Raw genomic sequence first — 23,078 nt, 5'->3', positions numbered from 1 at the left:
TGTTACATTGGACTTAAGTCGTGTACTTGGCATGCAACATTATTATATGCTAATGTCCGCCATTTTATTTTACAACTTGTCATATTTGTGTAATGTCATTGCTGTCAAATTGTGATATCTTTGTTGAAAAATTATAATTTTTATAATATATATACATATATATGTACAAGAAATAAGTGTTAGTGAATAATATATCAAACGGCAAAAATCGGATTGTTACAAACATGAAATAACTGCCAAAGTACGTAGTCTGTTATAACCGAAAACAAAATGTGCTCAGAGTTGAAAAGACGTCAAGTAATTTTAGGTTTTTAAATTTTTGCTGAATTTTATTGTGCTTCTTAATAATGAAATAATAACGATATGATTACAGAAATTATTGATTTTATTTATTTTCTCGATATTTATGAAAAATCACATAATACATTGTTGTTTATCGTTTAAGTGATCATATAAAGCTGTCATTACAATATACCGTAATGAACATATTAGTGTTGTGGTTTATGAGTTGTCATTAAACAATAAGTAATAGTTAGTTGTCATTTATCGTAAGTGCTAACCCTATGTGAAAGTCAAAATTTTCCAATTAAGACTATAGAAGTTCTAACTTTATCTCCTTGCTTGTTTAAAATAATGATAAGATGAATATCACATTTATTCAATTAAATAAATATTTAATGAATTAAAATTATGACATTTGACATTTGAAATTTGAAATTTAAAATAGAAATGAACATTCTCTGTTCTAATGTAAATATATTAATAAGGAATTCTAAATCATAGTACCGCTGTTGGATGGTTTTGTAATATTTAATTTAAATTTGACATATCATACTCATTTTTGTATACGTGCATATGCACAGAATAATATTATGCTAGAGCACCTTTAAAATATCTCATTAAAAGTCGATGAACTAGATATTTCTATTTTATATTATTTACATATGTAAATATATATATATATATATATATATATATATATATATATATATATATATATTTAAATCATTGGACGTGAAATTCTATCATCAATTGCACCATGACTCAATAGTTTGCAGTGACTTTTTACACCTTTCATATGCATTTTTATGTTAACACCATTAACTCTAATATGAAACGATGATTTTTATGAAAGTCTTTTTATAACATAACGGCGAATACATTCGATTTATTTCTAAGATATCATTGACGTTTCTTTTGATTGCCAGTTCGTTACATTTTTTTTTATTTCGCAACGAACCACTAATAAATAAATTTAAAATTATAATGAGCCCGTTCCGTAATGACATTTCATAGAATTTACAGCCTTGTAACTAATTTATCCAAAGGTTATATCCAATAAGCGGTTCCCGTCTACGTAAACGGGATGTACATTACAATAGGTGAAAGCAGACCAGTTTCTGATGCGATTGCCATTTGCCTCGCAACTCACGAAAGACTTTTATTTGGATAAATTTCATAAAAGATAATAATGAAAGTCTTTTATATTGTTCATTTATAGGCACCTTAAAACTTTCTATTGTGCAATCAGAATATTGAGATTCGGATTGTATTAATAAAAAAATGAGCGTTTTTATTTATTAATTATATTCCAAAATACACCTTTATATATATAAAAAAAATACAATATATATATAATTTAATATGTACGTACTTAATATTTATTATTCCTTATAATATATATTTTAAATATAATTCCGAATTCATGAAGATTCTTAAAATAAATATTAAGAACTCCATTTACGTCCGAGTTCAAACATTTTAAATTACTTGTAAGTATCCGAGCTTCACAGCTAATGAGTAAACATTTTAAAATCCCGAGATGCTATCTAAAATCGAAATCCGTTTTAACGATGAATTCAAATATTAAATCTCCTTGCTCATTAAATGTTGATTTACTGCATTATTTGTAATTTTGTGGTCCCGATGATACTTGAATATTGTAATATCTATTACCTTAGATTTATTGGTAATTGTTAATGCCAGGCTCTTAATGTTTATCGATGAAGGTACAGCATTCGTCTTGAAGAGCAATCGGGGATGGATATTATTTTTTATCTGTGTAATAAAAATGTATTTCGAAAGCGGAATTCATAATTAATTTATTTAATAAGTTAACTTAAGTTTTTAGTATGTTATGAATATTGTCTGTATCGCTTTTACAACCTACAAGGGATTATGCACATGTCAGTTTCCATACGGGTGTTGGCGCCAAAAGCAGCGCCATTTTGTGAGTCATCGTCTCAATGCCGGTCCAGGTGACACCGGAGTGTATCCTACGCTCGTTCTGTAATATTTTCGATGTATGCAACAATAATGCAATTTATATATTTCAAAAATCGATTAATATTATTTTTTCAATAATATATGTAAATGCACGAGATATTTTGATAACTCTTTAATAAAGTAGTTTTAGAATAAAACTAAATAAATTACTAATAGCAACACCGAGCTTTGTTTAAAAAATTGGTAACAATTATGTAACATGATTTGACCTGTTTATCCAAATCTTTTTTTTATCTATTTGTGCCTTTTTATTAACAAATCGAGTACACACTTGGGTTTCACATAATGCCAAGGACGGCAGAGATAATCTCTCTAACCGGATTGCGAGATTTTTTCCGAACATTTATATGGTATGCGACCAAAATAAATAAAGTATATATTAAATTATTTCGAATTCTATGTTATAACTCCAATTGTAAATCCTCTTTATTGAAATATAATTTATAGATTTAACCCCGTATATTAATTATGAACACGTGAAATTTCGCTAACAAATTCATAGGAGTTAGTAGTTAAAAGTTATATATATTTTTTGACTCGGCCCAATCCGTTCCTCTTATATTGTTATATGACAACAATAACCTCATTATATCAAGTGTGTTTCATAAAAACGAACAATTGGCTTGTTGCGACACATAAATTCTCTTAATATGACATAATATAGTTTAAATTGCGTGGTCAGCCAGGACGCTCATGGCCTTGTGCCCACTACAGTTCAGACAATCAACGTATAGGCGGAAATGCTAATTTTTATGAACGTGACGCTCACACCCGATCAGGGACGGCTTCTGGTGACACGCGAAGCGGAAAGCGGAACGAATTGATCGGAAAGTGCAGTGAATTTTGAAAATTTTTTGCTGTTTAAATGATACTAAATATGTTTAAATGACACGCTTTATAATATAGACAGAGTAATTTTTATTTCATAGCAAAACAAACAAATTTACATATATACAAAATAAATCTTGTATGAACGATGAATGTAATTCTTTACTATAGTTTAAATTAATATTTCCTTATAAAATTAAACGTCAGTGAACACAGAAACACAAAATTTTATAACAAAAAATATCGAACACATAAATAGCTTGTTAGTCGCAGAAAAAACACGTCTGGCATAAATCGGTGATAGTAACGGTCGTATTGTGTTCGGGAAGATATAGAGTTTCGCTAAACAATTGGTATAATTAATAATGGTCGGTTCACAAGCCTTACATGGTCAATAAATTTCCTTTGATCCAAACACTATCATTAACTGTAAATGGTAACATGGAGATAGATCAAATAAAAAGTGGGACGTTCTATTGGGTGGTCTGCCTCAGGATACAAACTAGATTGATAGTTAGCAGGCTATAGAGACGAATAGTATTTTATATGTACGGCAAACAATCGAACCAGCCATTCAAGAATGCCAATTCTGATGTCTCACAATAGCTGGAATTGGAATTATCATAACCTTTATAAATAAACATTGAATTCACTTATGTACATATTTCCATAGTATATTCGGTGTTTTTATTAAAATTAAAAAACAATTCCTGATTTATAAGCCTATGAGACTGAATATCGAAATTAAAAAGTTATTAAAAGCTTTATTTCATTTAATAGTTCAAGCCCCAAGAATTTATTTTACTTAAACTATATTGATTTGAATCAATCATTAAAGAGATAAATCTGGGGTTATCTAATTTTAAGATTACTTGAAAGTCACATTCAGACTTCCTCATCCAAAAGAAATTAATTATTCCTCGTTACGTCGTGTTGTGTAGTTCCATACAACGAGAATAAGAGCCTAAACAGTCTCGCACTTTTTGGGTCATTATTCATTAAAGTGTAAAAGTAAAAATATATCCATTTTAGCTAAATTAAGGAGCCTTATAAATTGTACCATTAAAAGAAATTACTAGTGCAACGGTTTGTTAAATAAATCGCCCGGTAGGTGTGAAATATTACGCAATTAAAATTCTTATGAAAGAATACAAAGTCACATTCGGCTATCACAATTAACATACATGTTAACCAGATTAACTGTCGAGTGTACGGCATACTTTAGGGTGTACCACACTTGACATACGACGAATAAATAAGCAGCCAGTGGAAATAAAAGTTATCGGGAATTAAAGTATAAATAAAAAGATACATTAAAGTATAAATAAGGGGCAGATAAAAAACAAATTTTAATAAACGCTGTCAGCAGTTTTGTAACTTAGGTGTAAAAGTTCCATTTAAAACTGTAATGTGATCACACACAGGAAATTTAATTTCTTCAGGTACATATAATGATTTTTTTTATTATAGCAATCAACTACAAAAAAACTGTGTCATTGGCGACCACCCGAAAAAATATCGCAATATGGGCCCATATAGATTATTTTAATACAATCGGATTTCTTTAATATATTTTAAATTCCAATTAAGATCCGTCAACAATGAAACTTACGACATATCATTAAGGCTTTTATTTAAATAAACATGTCACAGTCATCGAAGAAGGTATTTGAGTTACCAAAATGTCATCACTTAGTTCCTGCCATCCTATTTGTTCAGGTGAAGTGTCCAGATACAAATTTAGACTTCCGATTGTGATACTTAAACAGTTGAGCTTAAGCGATAGTTTAGTTTGAAATGTTTTATGACTTATGTCGTATATTAGTTCTGTCACCGATATATTTGAATAGGTCTAACGGGAGGAGAGGCGTGTGTCTGTGAAGTATTTTTACAAATTTTAGAGTTGTATTTCAGAAAATAATCCTTAATATGAACAGAAGATGAAGGACGGATGACAAAAATCTTTTTGAAGTCAAGTCTTCCTTCCATCCAAAAAAAAAACCCTTGGTCTTTTCCGCTGATATCATTAGATAATACTGCTTAGAATCATGTATAAATACTCACTTGACACAAACGAGTAGAAAAAGTTAATACAAAAATTTGTAATATTTTTTTTGTTGTTACTTTTTCTTTACATTTGTAAGTTTATTTCGATTTAATTTTCTTATACCATCCCGTCTCTTATCAAACATAACCTGTAATATTTTTCAAGACACGAACATATAAATAAACTGCGTCGTCGACCGATCTGCCGGCGATCATTTTAACGACCAAAATTAGGTCCTTTTTATAAAATGTCGTCTAAATCAAAATTATGGCTTCGTTTTATTCGCTTTTAGATAAAGTTTGTATCACACGTGGAGTGTTTTATTTTATGTTACTACATTCAACACTAAAACATTTATTACATTTTAAAATTAATGTGAAATAGCTCTGAATATACTATATAGACTTATGTTAAAAAAATCAGGTTTTGTTTTCTAAAATAAATTCTGTTGATTTTTCTTCATAACCTAAAAAGTCTTCCTTAGAATTTATCTTATCCTTACAAAATTAAACCCAAAGAGACAAGTTGCCATTGTTGAAACGCCTTCAATAGCAGGCATTTAAACATTCATATTTTTGTGCGTCCATCTTTAAACGTAAAATGTTAGCCATATGCCGAAAATATTCGCAAATTCACAGCCTAATATTTTATGTCAGTAATAAATATTAAATACACATATTCATACAATCTCTCCCCACGGATTAAATTATGGATTCCGGAGGACAAATTTATCATCTTATAACATGAGTTTGGAAAACCACAATTTCGGTTTTAAAAAAAAAAAAACTATATTTTCTTATTAAACATCCTAAACATTTTGGTTTTTAATTCTATATATTGATTACTTTTCATGAAGTGTGTGTAATCATGTATAAATATACGAGTGAAAACTTAAAATATCTTTTTAATTTTGTGTTTTTTTTTTATTTCCAGGTAATCATCGTTTCATAAGACGTCGTATAAGGTTGTATAAAATCAAAATAAACTTCCATATTAATAAAAAATTTAAACACTCGGTGTGTTTTTCGTAAACATAGCGTATTTTTACTATATTTAGACAACTGTCAAAACTCCAAAATCGTGTACACTCCAAGAAAACAAACATGACCGAAAAAGCAAGTGAAAGTACGCACGCAGTCGGTTAACGTTGATAATTATTTGGATAAACTCTAGGTCTATCTTGGTTTGAACATCGCATACCCTAAATCTCATACACCTTAGTAACGTTACTCGTTAATCTATATGATACCTAATAATAAAAATTTATTAGTCTCAAAGAAAAACAGATTAAAACTATTTTTCCTCTGCTATTTAAACATTTAGATTCGCTACAGAATTAGTTTGTTACGTTAACGTTAAAAAGAAAGCCTTCTGTGTCCTGTGCTAGTCGAAATAAACATTAGATTGCACTAGGGAGAATCGAATATAAAATCGAAGTGTATATTACTAAAGGTCTTATCATGATTACTCCGTGTTTCGTCTATTTAATGAATATTCAAATCTAATTACGTTTTAAACTAGAACACGCGCCTTACAAACTATATTCGTTACTTTGTTAAAACTTATGAAATCGCTAATGTTATTAAATAAATCAGTTTGTTTACCTCCATATTATCACAAAACTAAGTTGACTTTAGATGTCCAGAAATAATATAAATAATCCCTTAATAAGTTAATGATTGAATTGAATGAAAAAGCATAAAAAATATTCCTTATTTAATACTGTAGTTGTATAAAATAGCAAAATAATATATATTTTTTGTAATCTTTTACTTCTCATTTATGTGACAATTTAAACCAGCCAACAATACATAACCTTTATATGTAATAAAATTTTAGCTCCTAGTATTCGCAGCTTTCCAAATATTACTATAATTTGTTTATTTACTTTAAATATACCTTAATAAAATTTTATGTCAACACTTGAGACGAATGTTAACGTCAGAAGAAATAATATTTATACGATATTAACCTATCAAATGTACATTTATATTGTATTTTCAATTCAATAGAATAAGTCTTATGTAGAAATTATCGCCAATCAACGAACCCACATTAATGTTGATTCATATGTTTACTTTCAACGTAAAATGTTACAATATATCATACGCTTCAAATCAATTTCATCCTCACAATTACGCGAAAACGCTTTAAATAATTATACTCGTGAGATTACGTTATTTATTGTACATCGCAATTTTTTTTTTTTTTTCATCCAACTTTCTTATAATTGGACTTCGAGCATAAAGTATTTATGTTTACAAGTCGAATATATTAACTTTGTAAACCTTGTTCTTTGTGTGGGTATGTAGAAAAAAAAATTAATATATGTTGCATTGTTTAGGTGACGCTGTGTTTATTAAATATAGCTGTGATCCATATAAAGATACAGATAAAATACAGGTTGCCTGGCCGAGTGGTTGCCTAGTTGCTAGGTTTCAGTTCAGTTAATTGACACTTCGAACAATAGACAAAGCCCTAGTGCTAAATAAACGAAGCACTAAATGTCAATCTATTTAAATATATAATCTAAAAAGCTATTCTAAAGTTTCGCGTATTGCTTTGTATTGGAAACCTTGAATTTCGTCAGATATAATGAAACCAAAGTTTATTATCGACTTGTCAAAGCTTTAAAGACTTGTCAAAGTTTTATTTGTATTACCAATATTTGAATTATAAAATTATAATCAACAGAAATACTGAAATCACAGCAAATCTTATCTCTTATATCTGGTAGAGTTGAAAGAGAGTTGTGACTTGAGATATAAACGGCTATTTTTATTTGTTACGTATTTATTCTGCTCCGACAGTTCTATATCATGCTTCAGTCTGATCATTGCAATTAGATTTAACCAGTACTGATGAGAAATTGGGTCAGCTTCGAGATTTCGTCACCTTTCCACATTATGAAAATTCTTCTCCATAACATTTCTCCACACATACCTATGAAACCACAAGCACATGTATAAACTAATTAAACTAACGACAATCATAAAAAATAACCGTTAATCTTTCGTCACACGTCACATTGATGACAACTCATTTCGTTATGTGAATAACAAGTTGGGTAATTACAAAACATGTATCGCTTCACATGTTTTGATCGCCCTGACATTTAGTTATGTGATACAAGCAGAGTCAAAACGATCGAACTCAATCAACTATAGACATTTTATTGGGAGGTACTACAACCATGTCCCGGTCCTGAACAAAACCTGAATACAAAAACCGTCTTATGTATCCTTCTAACTAGCTTTCTTTAGCTGAAGAAACGGTCATGCCCAAGAAGGCAGTGAGAATAACTTATTCGTGCTTGACTTGATACAATGTCATACAGCTTTCTTAGTCAAATTACTAATTATTAAAGTAGAAGTGAATTTATAATGATATTCTGATCAAATCATATTTAAAGAGAGGTATAACAGAAACGATTTATTTCTAAGTGATGATGAACATCGATAACTAATGGTCAATAGATTTTCAATATAAATATCTTTCGTTAATATGTTACAAACATCGTCGGAGTGAAAATATTAATGAGCTCGGGGATTTAATTAAAATTCTTGATTTCGTGTCAGCTTCTGTTGATTTTATAATTGAAATAGTATAAAAAATATTATTATAGATGTGTTAAGACGACGCCTATATATACAAAGTGAATAAACTATGAAAGTACCTTATCCAAAATAAAAAAGTATATATATATCTATATGTGTGTGTGTGTGCGTGCATGCGTGCGTGTCTGTGTGTGTGTTATATTTACTGATATAAAAAAATTCTGTAATAAAATTTTTATCTCACACTTAAAACACTTAGAAGCAAATCTAGGATAAACCTTTAAATGAGATATCATTTAAATTCCTACCTACAAACATTAAACTGCATTTTTTGCCGGTAGTAAAATTAACGTGACCCCGCTAGCTTAGCACCAAATTAAAATAACCAAGAGGCATTTTAATGACGAGGAATGCCTTATTAAATTCAGATTTTGAAATATTATATCAATTTAGTAAAAACAAGAACATAAATAAACTGCGAGCAAGATCCGAGAGGTATAATTTTATATCAAATGTGCCCCAGCAAAATTCGTGAACATCAACTTTGTTACACACAGTTATAAGATTAATGGTAAAATTATGCGACGTTTGCAAGAACTCCGTATTCTAGAGAGTAATACAATACTAGGAATAATGTTACACATCTTTTTTTTCTCGATTTAATACGCACTGGAGTCGTGCTTTACAAGTGGATCATCCGTTATTGCAATGACGGACAGCTTTTATGTTTCCATAAAACATTATATTTGAACAATCATTGTATATCAAAAAATACTTAAAAACATATTATAAAGAAAGTATTTGGAGATTTCATGTATATATATATTTTATTTAACTGAATAATGTCAATTAAAAACCTATTTTACTTCAATATAGACCATCTCAACTATTTATTATTATTGCGTACTTTTTGTAACTGACATTCTTATTAAATGAAACTTCCAGCAGGAATCTAAGTGGGGACCTAACGATGCGTTTTTGTTTAAACGATAGTCTACTTCTTGCTTGCTTTATAGCGGTCTACTTGAATTACTTACACTGAATTATGTTACTCATTTATCAGATTTGTAGCGAATTCAGACTTTCCTTTAATCTCAATTGTGTCAACGCTTAGGATAATTGAAGCACAATAAGTATTAATCAAGTATAAACATGTCTAAAATTCTGAAATAGACATTTGCGATCGCAATCTACAATTACGATCATTTAAATTAATATCCTATAGCAATATACGACGCCTAATTGGCTGTATAAAGCACAGAAAAAGATTTACAAGACGTTACACATATTAATTATCTGTGCAATTTTTTCTTTCGTCTTTACTAAACGCTGCTTCTTGTCTTAAATTATATTTTTCAATATAAATTATCTTAATGGTTTGAGAAGGATGAAATTAATTATTTTTTTTATATACACAGACAGTAAAATATTCGAGCAATAGTTTAGATGTTTTGTGAAAATACCTGACTGTTATGATGCCTGTGGTAGCAAAATTGAGAGCAGGAAGACCTAATAATACCCGTCTAGCGGCTAGTGATGCGCGCAACATATCGATAAAAAACAGCTACGTCAATGTGTATTGACAGTTCAGACATTAATGCCCGTATCTATGTCATATCATTTTAAAAAAGCTATCATAAGTAATTGTGCTCAGTGATCAAGTTCCATTCAAGTGCTATTTCTACTGATAATTATTTATTAATACTCTGTTCCGTTACTTAAAAAACTAGTTATAATTTCCTCATTTTATCATGACCATTTTTTTTTATTATCGTTTCTTTTGATAATATTTTTTATAACTACATTAATTTACGTTACGTTCCATAAAAAAAATATTTGAATTTACGTATAAAGTAATAACTTCTATCGACGTGTATTTCCACTCACTATGGTGTATAGTTACGACCGGCTGTTGAATCAGTGCCTTGTAAAGGCTTCGGTATATGGGACAAGTTGGTTCTTCAACGGACGCAAATCTTACTTATCTCCGCAATCAACTATCAAGTTTATTCATATCTCGTGAAATTATATATTCATGGAAACAAATACTGTTTTATATACTAAAACCAGTTTATACAGAAATATTTAAACAATGTTTCATTGCTTACTCATTTTATAAGTATAATAAAAGAAATGCTGTCAATTAAAAAAAATCACCACTCACACGGAATTCTAAATAATTACGTAATTCATAATGAAAAATCTAAATGGTAGTAAATGTGAATAATCAATATTTAGATTATATAAATGCTATTTTCTATACCATAATCATAAGATAAATCTGATCCAATTTATAACTTAATACGAAAGTTAATGTCGTTCATTATGCATAGAAATGCAGCCGCGAGCAACATTCAAATTTGTAAAAATGTTATTTATATTAATACCCATTTATATATTTTTTTATTAAAGCTAATCTCTTTACAGTCCTTTTCATTGTTTTTATAATAATAGTATCACTAAGCATCGTATCTTTAATTATATTATAATATAAATGAAACTAGTGTTATTCGGATTTACGCGCGGATTTTATTATTTATTTCGCGAAAATCTTAGATCTCATTATACTATAATATCCCTATGTGTACTGTAGTTATAATATGTACAACAATCTGGTAATAATATCTCCGAAATTACTCCGCTATATTTTGTTTCAAACGGAATTCATAGAACGATATTATTATGATTAATTACGTTATTCATATAAAACACAAATCTACGTAAGTTTCAATATAAATAAAATATTTTTTTTATCCTAACGAGTTTGTAAATGGTTTTATGTAATTTAATTATTGAAAATCTTAGAACCAGTAACTGTTTTCTATTAAGCAATATGCTTAATACCTTACAGCGCTGTTTCGTTTAAATCCTTAATAAAATTACGTTATAACCTTTAAAGGTGATCATTTAAATAATAACTGTTAATTAACAAAATAAGATTACGGACACATTCACAGATCTGGACTAAAATATATTTCACTTAATTTGTTTAATTTGAATATTTTAAACTTTTTTTTTTTTTATTAATCACCTTATATACTAATTTGATTATTTCCGCTCCAGTTACAGCAACATAAAAACATCGACGAGTTAGTATGTATTGACGGTTTCACTTAAGATAAAAATAAAAATATTCTCAGAACTGAAAACGCAACCAAATTCTATATTTAATTACCGTTATAAAATACATTAATTTATTTGATTTTTTTTTATTTTTCATTCCCTGTACATTATTATAACAACAATGTTGAAACGGGAACAAAAAAAAAAAACAAAATGTATAAAAATATTTACTGCATTTCGACATTTTCCCTTCAATATAACACATACTGTCAGATTGTAAATTGTGTATGACGTACTAGATAAAAAATGAGATAAAAGATGTTTATCTCATAATATTTACGAAGAGGACACTCGCATTTCATGTTGGTAACGAAAGGCCGAATTTTATGTATTTTATGAGGCAAGTTGAATTACTGTATTAATGTATTACTATCAACGGAAACATGAATTCTGTGTTAATTGTATTAATTATATTCCGATTTAAGGAGTTACCTTCATTTTAATTATAAATCTTTTCTCTAAACAATGGAACCAAACCATCAGAGCTTTTGAAATTAAAAGCATATTTAATATCCAATTCATAAATTCCACTTGATCGCCAACCAGACAAATAAGACTTAACTATAACAACGCATTACGATTTCTATGAATTATTTGTCTTCCGTTTAAAACGGTGCATTCAGAATACAAATGAGAATAAACACGGGGTATGATTAATGTGATATGTGCCGGACGAAATCTAATTCGTTCTGATCATTCCAAGATACAAACATGGAATCCGAACTTAATTGCCGCGATTATTTAAAGTCCTGATGACATATCGTATATCTTGACCGTTGAATAGTTGGGATGATAGGGAACAAAAAATTCTTTTACATACACGACTGTGGCTTATTTTGTTTTATCAACGATACTTTTTACAGTTCCACTGTTTACGCTGTTTATGGTGAAACGACTATTACTATTAATCAAAAATTATTTTAGTTTGTATAGGATTTAATATAGATAAAATATAGACTGTTGTCACCGAGTAGTTATCGGGGAGGAACTCGATAGTTCGTTCCATGTCAGAGTTTACTGGGAAAAAATATTATTTCTGAAACTTCAATAAAGATTTTAATCTGTAATAGGAAGATTTATCTCACGAATTCGTCAACGTAAACTTCTTAATTTAATGTAAGTGGAAACTAATATAGCTTAAATAAAATACATAGCGGACTGTCAGGTCTCTCTGAAGTTCAAAATCATATATTGAGTTCCTTAGGCAACTAGAAATATAATTATTTTTTAGCCTATATGTTATTTTGAGGTAGCCTGTATGTATTTACAAGTACAGTACAAAAAATATTTAATATCCTCGCTGCGAATGTTAAAAATTAATAATAATAGATTAATTCTTGAATTCATAACAGGTTATTGCTTTGTTCGTAATCGTTGTTAGTTGTCATTAACGCACATTAGTTCAGAACATGTTGATAACTATAATATAACATAAAAGCCTAACAGATTTAAACAGTACGTTATTTCATAAAGAATATATAATTTTCGACAGGATAATGCTTTAACCCGTTGGAAGGAAGAAATGAAGTCGTAGGTGGTGAATGCACTACCTCAGTCTGCCTATTCACCCTTTTCTTGAAGACAACCATATCGTACCTCGAATGAAACGCAGACGCATGCAAACCGTTCCGATCTCTTGCTTCGCACATCATAATTATTATGACTAATAAATACATATTTATTACTCATAATAACGGCTTGTTCTTTGACATATGTTCGTTATAATTTCTAAGACATAACACTTCCTGATTACAGCTCTTTAGCGATATCCTAATTGCTCTTTTAATTACCACAGCCATAGATGTCAATAATTTGATCTTTGCATAAATTGTATTGTTTTACATTTAAGGCATGTTATTCCACTTTGCATTTAATGGATTATGTTATTCATAAACTATTATAATATTATAAATAAATATAACACAGTGACTGATAATTATCAAAATGTAAAGTAGCGCGCAGCCTTCAAGGATATTCATTATATTAATGGAGAAGATTCAATAATATTGAAATTAGTTACTTGTCAGAAAGTAATAACATTGTTAATCAAAAATCATAATAATAATTTCACGATTTTAGATTCAGATTTTTGTCGTCAAAAATGCCTAGATTTTCACTATCACAGAAATAGTTGCAGAATATATTTGAAGGTTAAATTTATTTTTTGTATGTTAATTTATTACTATATAACGTATTTTTCTGTTCGACAATAAAAGAACGATCGCACGCCTACACATGGTGAGGTCATTAAAAATAATTCTATGTAAATAAGATAACCCACTGACTCGAATACAGTTAGCCGTATGAAAACAGTTCTTATGAAAATACATGCTGTTTTTATTACATTAAGCTACTTCAAAAAAAACATTGTTTTAAATATCAACTTTATTCCCACATTATTATGCAAACCTTTTTTTTCGAGATCGCTATTTAGAAGCATAGATAACCAAAATCAGGCGCGTAGCTTGTTTTTGATGGGACCTTTATCAATATATGGTTAGAGATCCTTGACTCCGAAGGCTGTGAAGTCCAAAATTTTATAACTTACATATTTAAAATACGTCCGACAACAATAAAGGAAATACAAGCGAATTTAGTACCTGGACGTTGCATCATCGAGGTAAACTCGTTCATAAAACAATACTTTCATATTTATTCTAATTGACATTCTAGTGAGATTTTAGATATTTTTTTTATAATATGAAATTCGATACCTTATATTAAAAATATATATATTTTTTTTTTTAATCAATTAAAAATTTAAACTTTCCGTTGATTGCAACGGATAATTGTTTGTTATTCGGAATATAAAATCCCATTACAACTAGTTTCATCTTAGAAAGCATGGTGCCATAAATCAAAATGACGTAAAACTCGAGAAATAGAAACTATATCAACAAATGGTCCAATAAAAACTGATGGGTTTATGGGCACTCTTATTGAGGTCTAATAAACAGCAAAATAAATACAAGTTCGTTTGTCAATATTACGATCACGTCAAAATTAACATAAAGATTATTATCATTATAAAAATTATACGGAAACAAAACTATCGAAACATTGATTACCCAGATTCTGTATTTTTTTATCGATAATTTTATTTCTTTTACATTGCTTTCGATGTATTGGATATTATAAACGAATGATGAAAGCTGGGTAAGTGAGTAAGCAAGGGCAATATACAAAAAGTTCATAAATTAAAAACCGTATTAAATTCTAACACATGATTCATAAAGTCGTGATCTGAAATGTAAATAACGGATTAGAGACGATACCGAAGAACAGATGCATAGCTCGTGACTTAATCCCAATTACTTTTGGACGTCCAATATTTTATGTAGCTCTGTAATAATTTGTTAGTTTCCAAACAGATGAATAAACTTAATAAAATTAAGCAAAGAGTTCTTAATAGGCTATATTTAAGAGTGTGCAAACCACTTATAATTTTTGTCTGAATATCTGGACGTGAACGTCGTGTAAGTGGCTCAAGAATCATTAAAAGACGGCGGGAATAATATTAAAAAATCCGCGCTTTTGAAAGGACGATGCGTTTTAAACAATTATTTCGTTTTTTACCTCATTATCGTAATCTCGTCTGCCACGTTCAATTAAACAGTTCAGTAATGCCAACCTAATGTACGTTAAGGATGCAAAACATTAAGGATTGAACGGTCGATAATAAGAAGCAATTGAAAAAAAAATGCATACAAATGTTTCGTGACACCACAAACACGTACTTACTGTTAGTTTAAATAACCCCATTGCTCCATAATCGTTTTTGAGAATATAATTTTTGTAGCCGATGTGGACTTATTGAACCTTATCTTATGCGTTCTCAATATTAATCCTACCGTTTTTAAAGTGCATCGAAATCTTTTCTCGGAAATTAAAGGCATCGACCCTATTTTTGAGCCCAAACAATTAAATGTGGTAGCACGAGTGATATTTAAAATGTACTTTTTACAATAACGCGTCAAGTTGACCCATCATTAGTATAATTTCTATCGAGACATCTTTTGATGTGATTCGTAAGTAATTACGCCTTAATGATGTCGATGTTTAGGTATAGATTACCTTCATTTGATCAATGCAACTTACAAGGAGAGGTCGCGACCTTATTACGCGTCTCGTCGGACATTTAATGTTATACTACATTCTAATCTATATATTTTATATGTATATATATTCCGCTATTGTTTCCATAACATACTGAACGTTTCGTTGTTGGGTGCATAACAACGTCGTCAAAGTAATAGGTCGTCCAAGTATTCCATAACCATATTGCTTGTTGCGTGTCACGCTGAGTAAAATACAGCGTTCATAAGCGTGGGATGTTCGTACGACTATTGAAGAATGAAACTTTATTCGAAATATTATTACAATCAATTTTATCCCATCGATTTTAATTTGACGTCATCCTTAAGCTCCATCATGGCCATAAACGTATCAATATAAATTTTTCACTTGTAAATACAAATAAAAAAAACATTAAATTGACAAATTTTGAAATTTATCTGTAAATAAACCGTACAAAATTAATATTACAATGAAAAGAATAATGTTATTTAACTTCCCTTAAATTGTTTGACACCGAAAGAATTTGTCTTGTCAGATAATGGCGATCATTAAGATACATGCAAACAAAGCATTGTTATTGCGAATATTTTCGTTACTTCCAAGAACTCGTGTTACATATGACAAAGATTTAATACATACAAGTCCGAGGATCCTCAATAAATCACCGCCTTTGCCGTAATCAAAACGTTATAACGCTGGTAGTCGCTGGTCAATAACCTGGTTTATGTCAATCGAAATGTCATAAATAAAATTAAAAAAATCTCTAATATAACGAACAAAAATTAATCACAAATAATCTATACAGCTGTAAACATCTATCCTTAATTAATGAACTAATAAATAACCAAATTTCTAAACGGATATAAATGTTGCAAATGATCAAAATGGTTGCGAAGTCAGCAACGCTCCCATAAAGGTTACTGTCAGTTGAGTTTAAGATGTTGACATTTTAATTCAAATGTCTCTGAATATTCAAAGCTAAAGGGAAAATATGGCTTATTTTAAATGCGATTGTCCTGTCTGACGAATCATTTGTTTATTGATCAACATATATCATAAACGAATGTTCCTATTATACCTATTATCAAAATTATCCATGCATTTTAGATGTTATCTTTACTTGGTTGCTTTTTTATCTGGACAATAACTGAACTGTTCTAAATTCTTACAGAGCATGAGAATGAAATTAATCCTTTATAAAAGTAAAATATACAGGAAACCTAAAAGTGGAGTTTTAATTAAAAACGTTTTAAAAATAAACTCATAAAATTGTACCACTAAAAATTTTTACCAATTTTTATTTGTTCGAGACGTCTTTTAAATCACGTAGGACTATAACAACTTAGCGCACTAAAACACACTATGTATGTACGTGTGTGAGGTTTATAAGTAATTGCATATTAACTTTCGCATGTTCCCAGGCTTTACATAGTTTATTGTTAGAGAAAGCTGTATTTATGTATCGATTTATATCTCATCTATGCTAAATGCCCGCAATACTAACATAAATAATATCAGGCTACTTTCTATATTATAGTATACGGTCGAAATGTCGTCAATACGCCATAAATTATCCACATGTTGATACTTAACTATTACCTATGTCAGACGTATTTATGTCTTTGCTTCCCAGATCATAAGTAAGAAGTTAAATATATATTATTATTGATGTCCACAATAAATTTAACCCGTGAACTTATTTGTAATATTTAACAAACAAAAGGAAATGATATAAGTTACAGAACAATTATTACTAGATAATACTACATTACGAATTCAATTCATTATAACATTATTGGTATGCTAGTCGCTACGTAACATTTGCGTCTCAATGTTGTTGCTAACTGATAAATCAATGTAGCCAATTGAACTGGTCTGGTCAATGGTACGCTGACCAATTGGGTGTACAATTGTCGCTGTGACGATTGACTTTCTTGTCGCTTACTGTAATAGATAATATTGATGTCGCCTATATTTAATGATGTTTTATTTGAAAATTATAATGTAGGCGCTATTTAATTGGGATATATTTAATTTAAGTACTAGCAAATTTTTAAAACTTGCCAAGTTAGGATTTTTTGTTATTCGTCCTATATTGCTTTATATTTCTAATATATTACAGAGCAGATAACTTTGCGAGATAATTTAAATTAAGTCCAAAAACAAAACAAAATGCGTAGCTGATATATTGAAATAATTCAAAGAGTCTTAGAGCGTACCATCAACAAATTTCACAAACCACAACGTCTATTGGATCTGAAAAAAATCAAGATAGGAACGCAATACTCTTAACATCAACATTCACGGTTCATACTATTTACGATTTAATAAAACTTACACAGTAAGTGCACCAAGCATTCAAGATTTAAAAAAAAGTAATCCTCTTATAAATCTCGTTAAGAAAATCTCGTCAGTGTAGCGTTGTTTTTATTTCTCTTTCGATGCAAAAACAAACAGATTTACAAGTGCACAGATATCAGTTACCTACTTGTTATAACTTTTATGGAACAAGTAATTCAAGTGTTGTATCTAGGGACTTCCGTCTGTTCGCTCATTAGAGTCGGAGCGAGACGGGAGGGATAAATAAAACAGTCCTGTCAAGACCACGTATAACTCACTGGAACGTCTCAGACCAAATTAATATTAACGAAAACAATTAACCAATTAAAAAACATTGAAAATATTATAAAATCTGTCAAAATAAAAATAAAAAAAAAAATAATGTTAAACATATCATAAATAAAGTAATAAATCATTTTAAATATCTTGAAATGGGATAATTGTTATACAAAGTGTAATTATCTTTATACGTGATGTTTAAATATTCTACGGTCCTTATTTGGATGGTTCCTTATAAAAAATCATTACCATTCTCTAACACTCAGATGCAAGCAAAACTTAGCTATTCATTTCCTGAAATAACTTTCATTGCCATATAATAATTTTTCCTGAATATCCAAAAGAGTGCAACCAATTATCACAGACTCGTCAGAAGCGAAGTATTTTAGTTTTAACCTCGTTTCCGTAATTCTAAATTAACAGCTCAATGTCACTCGTGGTTATTATATTTAAATGTATAAATTATACAACAGAAGCATATCAATATAAATAACATTACCAAATGTTCTTAACAAGAACAATATTACAACAAAGAACAAAATGAGAACGATAAAAAGGCGAAGCTGACCTTTGTTCCACAAAGTACATATACAACACTACATACAGCACCATAGTTAATAATAAAATACATGCATTATATCAATTTAATTCTAAGCACGATTGGGATACTGTTTTAAGCCCATCAAAGCTCTTTAAAACGTGTCCCTACATAATATAATGAAATTTAATTTCATCATCAACTTTTGCAATATCAATGGCATTATGATCTAAACTTTTACCGTAAATTCCGTTTCCACAAACATCCCTATGAAGTTCCGGAAGCAACTCGACGTTTCGAAAATTAAGCATAATAAAAACTGAACCATTTATATCATAATCACTATGAATAGTAATCATTTAGTATTACAGAGGAAATTACGGTTTTAATACACACGGATATGTTATATATATAGTATATGGGGACAGTTAAGGGGAATATACACACGTAACGATTCCTTAGCAGAATTAAATACTGTCGTAAAACTTGGTGTGGGCGAACCCTTAACATTCACGAGCTCTTATAACCTCATTGACTCATTAAGTTGTATTTTACAAAGCTATTAAATTATAATCATTTCGTTTAGAAATTTATATCTACTTATATAATTATACTGCTTGCCTAGTTCTACAACTATTTACTGGGTATCAAGGCAATGAACAAGAGGTTGGCAATTGTTAACAATATTTTTATTATACCATTACCCTAACATGCACATTTCAATATGAATGCAAATCATGAAAACATATTTTTTTTCAATCATATTAACGTAGTATAAAATTAATATTTTATTTTCTATACAACATATTAAATGAAGAGAAAATTTTATTCTGAAATGAGTTCAGCATCCCTGATATGATCTGGTCTCATCACGAGTGTTTTGTAACGAAACGTGCAAATGCTCTTATTGAGCTCACGATCTGATTTCAATCTCGGAACTGAACTGTTGTTTTCTACTGAAAATCTAAAACGCATTTACCAAAATATACAGAATGAAAATTTTTTAGAGTTTTTTTATTGGGTCTGAGTAAATTAAAGAGACAAGAAACTACGATTACAAGTAATGGATGACAGGAAATAATATACAATAAACAGTATATACATTTTATGTTTATTATACAGCATTAACGTCTCATACATTAATGCGAATATATTAGAGTGAATTGATACTTCAGATACACATTAATACTAAGAATAAACATGAAATATAAAATTAATACGATGCTTTAATCATCCCTTTACGTCTTGACACTGAACTGTTTAATTCACAGATTATATTATACAATAATAATGTTGAAAAACAAAACACTTATATCAGATATCAGTATTCACTTATCACATATTCTTCGAAGTATCTAAGTATCCAAAATGAACTATAATCTTACCAATTACTATGTCAATAACTGAAAAAGAGGTTATTGATTTGTAAATGTAATAATAAAATGCTCTAGCCATAGCCATAGACAATATTTTTCTAATAATCGTCAAAAGACCCTTCACTATGACATCTCTATTAATCTATAACTAGTTTATATCTGATTTTATCGATATAAAGTTTCTTAAGTCCAACCCTAAAGATATATTAGAGTGTAAAGATTTGCAAACAATAAAAACAGACGAATAATTGATCATAAACATCAAGCAATTGTATTATTAATCGTAGATTAAATCAAGTGTTCAGAGTACACCCGTTACTTGCCGTTGTCGCTTATCTACTGTCATATTAAAGAACTTAAAGACGCGCTGTATCAAAGCTTAAGTTTCTCCTCATATACTCAGGGTATAATGTGATAAATATCAGCAAGAGCCCTGCAATAAACACTAGGTAATATTATTCTACATGTCTCATTAATTTTTTTTGTATTATAAATATGTCAATATTATTTCATTTTTATGTTTGAGTTAATTAATTTGTTTCATAGTTTACAATGCAGGAAATTAACCACAAATGAGTCATAGTTCAACGTTAGTTTTATAGTAAAACAGCTATTTGTTAGAAAAAAAATATATGAAATTAAATACAAAATATAGTTTAATTTCATCTTCACAAGAACTTCTGAATCGTCAAAAAAAATTATATGAGTGTAGTCAGTTAGTAAAGCAACCGCCGGTTTGTTGTATTTTTCTTTATAGAAGAGTATACAAGAAACTCAAAAATTGCTCTTTTGCTCTTTTATATAGTTTTTACAATTTAAAACATAAAAATTGCGTTATAACTGTCCCGCAAAAGAGCTAAAGAAATTCATTCAGCGTATATATTTTATTTAATGTAAAACATTGTACGTGGAACTTAAAAAAATATTAATACGCTTACGCGCTAAGTGATGTGTATAAAAAGATATTTTTGAAGCTACCAACAGGTGATGTGTATCTCATTTTGATAGTTGTAGTCTATATTCTGGTTTAGTTGTGATTTTTTGAGTACATTTAAAGCCTTAACATACGTTTTATATATATTTAAACTATTCCTTCTGCTCTAGGTACCGTGTGATGGCACGCGTTACAAATTCGTGAGTCTCCATCTGTTACTGTGACTAACAAACTCACACAATGCTTATAATGCTCAATTAATTTATAATACATTAAACATTGTCTGAATTTAACTGAAATGGTTAAAGATTTAGAGATAGGGAGGTGAAATTATGCACACGCGTCGCGACTTTGTGTGTCGGAGTGGGAAACTTGTTTTTTTTATAAAAAAGTGAACGTTAGCCGGACTTTGCACTGATTACTGGCGTAACTGTTTCATTTTTATGGCAACACTCGGCCCTTGTAAGTTTTCTTAGAACGAGATAAGTGTAACGCGGTTTAAAGTAACGTTTGCATACGGTGTTTTTTTTTAATTTCATTTGCATGTAAATTAAAATATTATCTTTCTAAACGTATCGTTATAATTTAATTCATTTCCTGCTTGAATCATATAAAAGCTGTTCAATAATTCATATTTTTTAACTCAAATATAATGTTAATACATAAATATTTTTTAAATTCCTTAGTGAATATATAGAGATCCTTAGTAAATAAATGGATAGCTAACCAAAACAATGAGTGACAAGATCTCATATTAACATATTCCCTTTGGTCCTTTGGAAACAGACTAATAAGTTTTCTCATAGCAATGTTAATAATGAATCAATTAAATGTTCAGTTTTAGTTTAAAATTAAAACAGAAATAAAAAAAAATTGGTAACTAAAGATTCCAGATCTGTGTATATATTTATATAGATGCAAAAACGAAAAAAACGAGTTTTAATGTATATAAAAACTATTAAATATCAATGTAAATTACACGAATCTTTTCTTAGTATTCAGTTGTGTTACACAAATGGAATCATATTGTAATTTTTTTCTTAATACAGGTGTAGGTAATGATTGGACATCAAGCAAATTACCCAAATTTCCTCAATAACACCACAATAATTGATATTGATAACTTAATAAATGCGTGTTCCGCGGTTAATGATAGCTAAGAAAATAATTCGTTGCGATTACTGTTATTAATCATAAAAGGATGTGGGGACTTCGAAAGTGTGGCAATGTTTACCAAAAAGTTACAGCCACTATTACTTTCAGCTTTAAGTTCAGTTCAATTCAATTAACTATGTTAATTTAACTGCTATTACAAGAATTAGTCACGAACTAAATGATGACCTGTTAGATTAAATCAAATATCATTCGATTATTTGTTTAACGAAGTTTTAGATGTCTTTCATGATAATTCCTAATTCTTTTCAGTTATAATACGTCAAATGAAGAAGTTATATTTCTTTGTTAATTTCGCACGCTTATCTCATGATGGAAGATTTTAACGTAATTGTTTAAGAGTAACAATAAACCATTACGCGCTATATTCGTCAAACCCGACATTTTACAACGCCCATTACATCTTACAAAAGGAACTAATAAAAAATTATTGTTATCTCCCTCAATCTTATTAAAAGGGCGTCGAATACATCAATATTTACAACTTTATTACAACCCGAGTGCTTGTTATAAAACGTAC

The 23,078-nt window shown here is 29.2% G+C and overlaps 1 protein-coding gene across 4 annotated transcripts in view; it reads left to right on the top strand.

Annotated features, from left to right (window-relative positions):
* The window catches only part of LOC116769377 (protein TANC2), a 113,896-nt gene that overhangs the window by 76,245 nt on the left and 14,573 nt on the right, over positions 1 to 23,078 (top strand). Inside the window, exon 2 of one of the 4 annotated variants that reach the window (XM_061522674.1) lies at positions 21,556 to 21,585. The exons of the other annotated variants lie outside the window; for them this stretch is intronic. The gene's annotated coding sequence lies outside the window, so the exon portion shown is untranslated. The remainder of the gene's footprint in view (positions 1 to 21,555; positions 21,586 to 23,078) is intronic. 4 annotated transcript variants of the gene reach the window in all.

Source organism: Danaus plexippus, chromosome 14, assembly GCF_018135715.1.
Source record: "Danaus plexippus chromosome 14, MEX_DaPlex, whole genome shotgun sequence".
In the NCBI taxonomy this organism is placed as follows: Eukaryota; Metazoa; Arthropoda; class Insecta; order Lepidoptera; family Nymphalidae; genus Danaus; species Danaus plexippus.
Note: the sequence above shows the minus strand (reverse complement) of the source record. Positions and strands in the feature narration are given on the sequence as shown.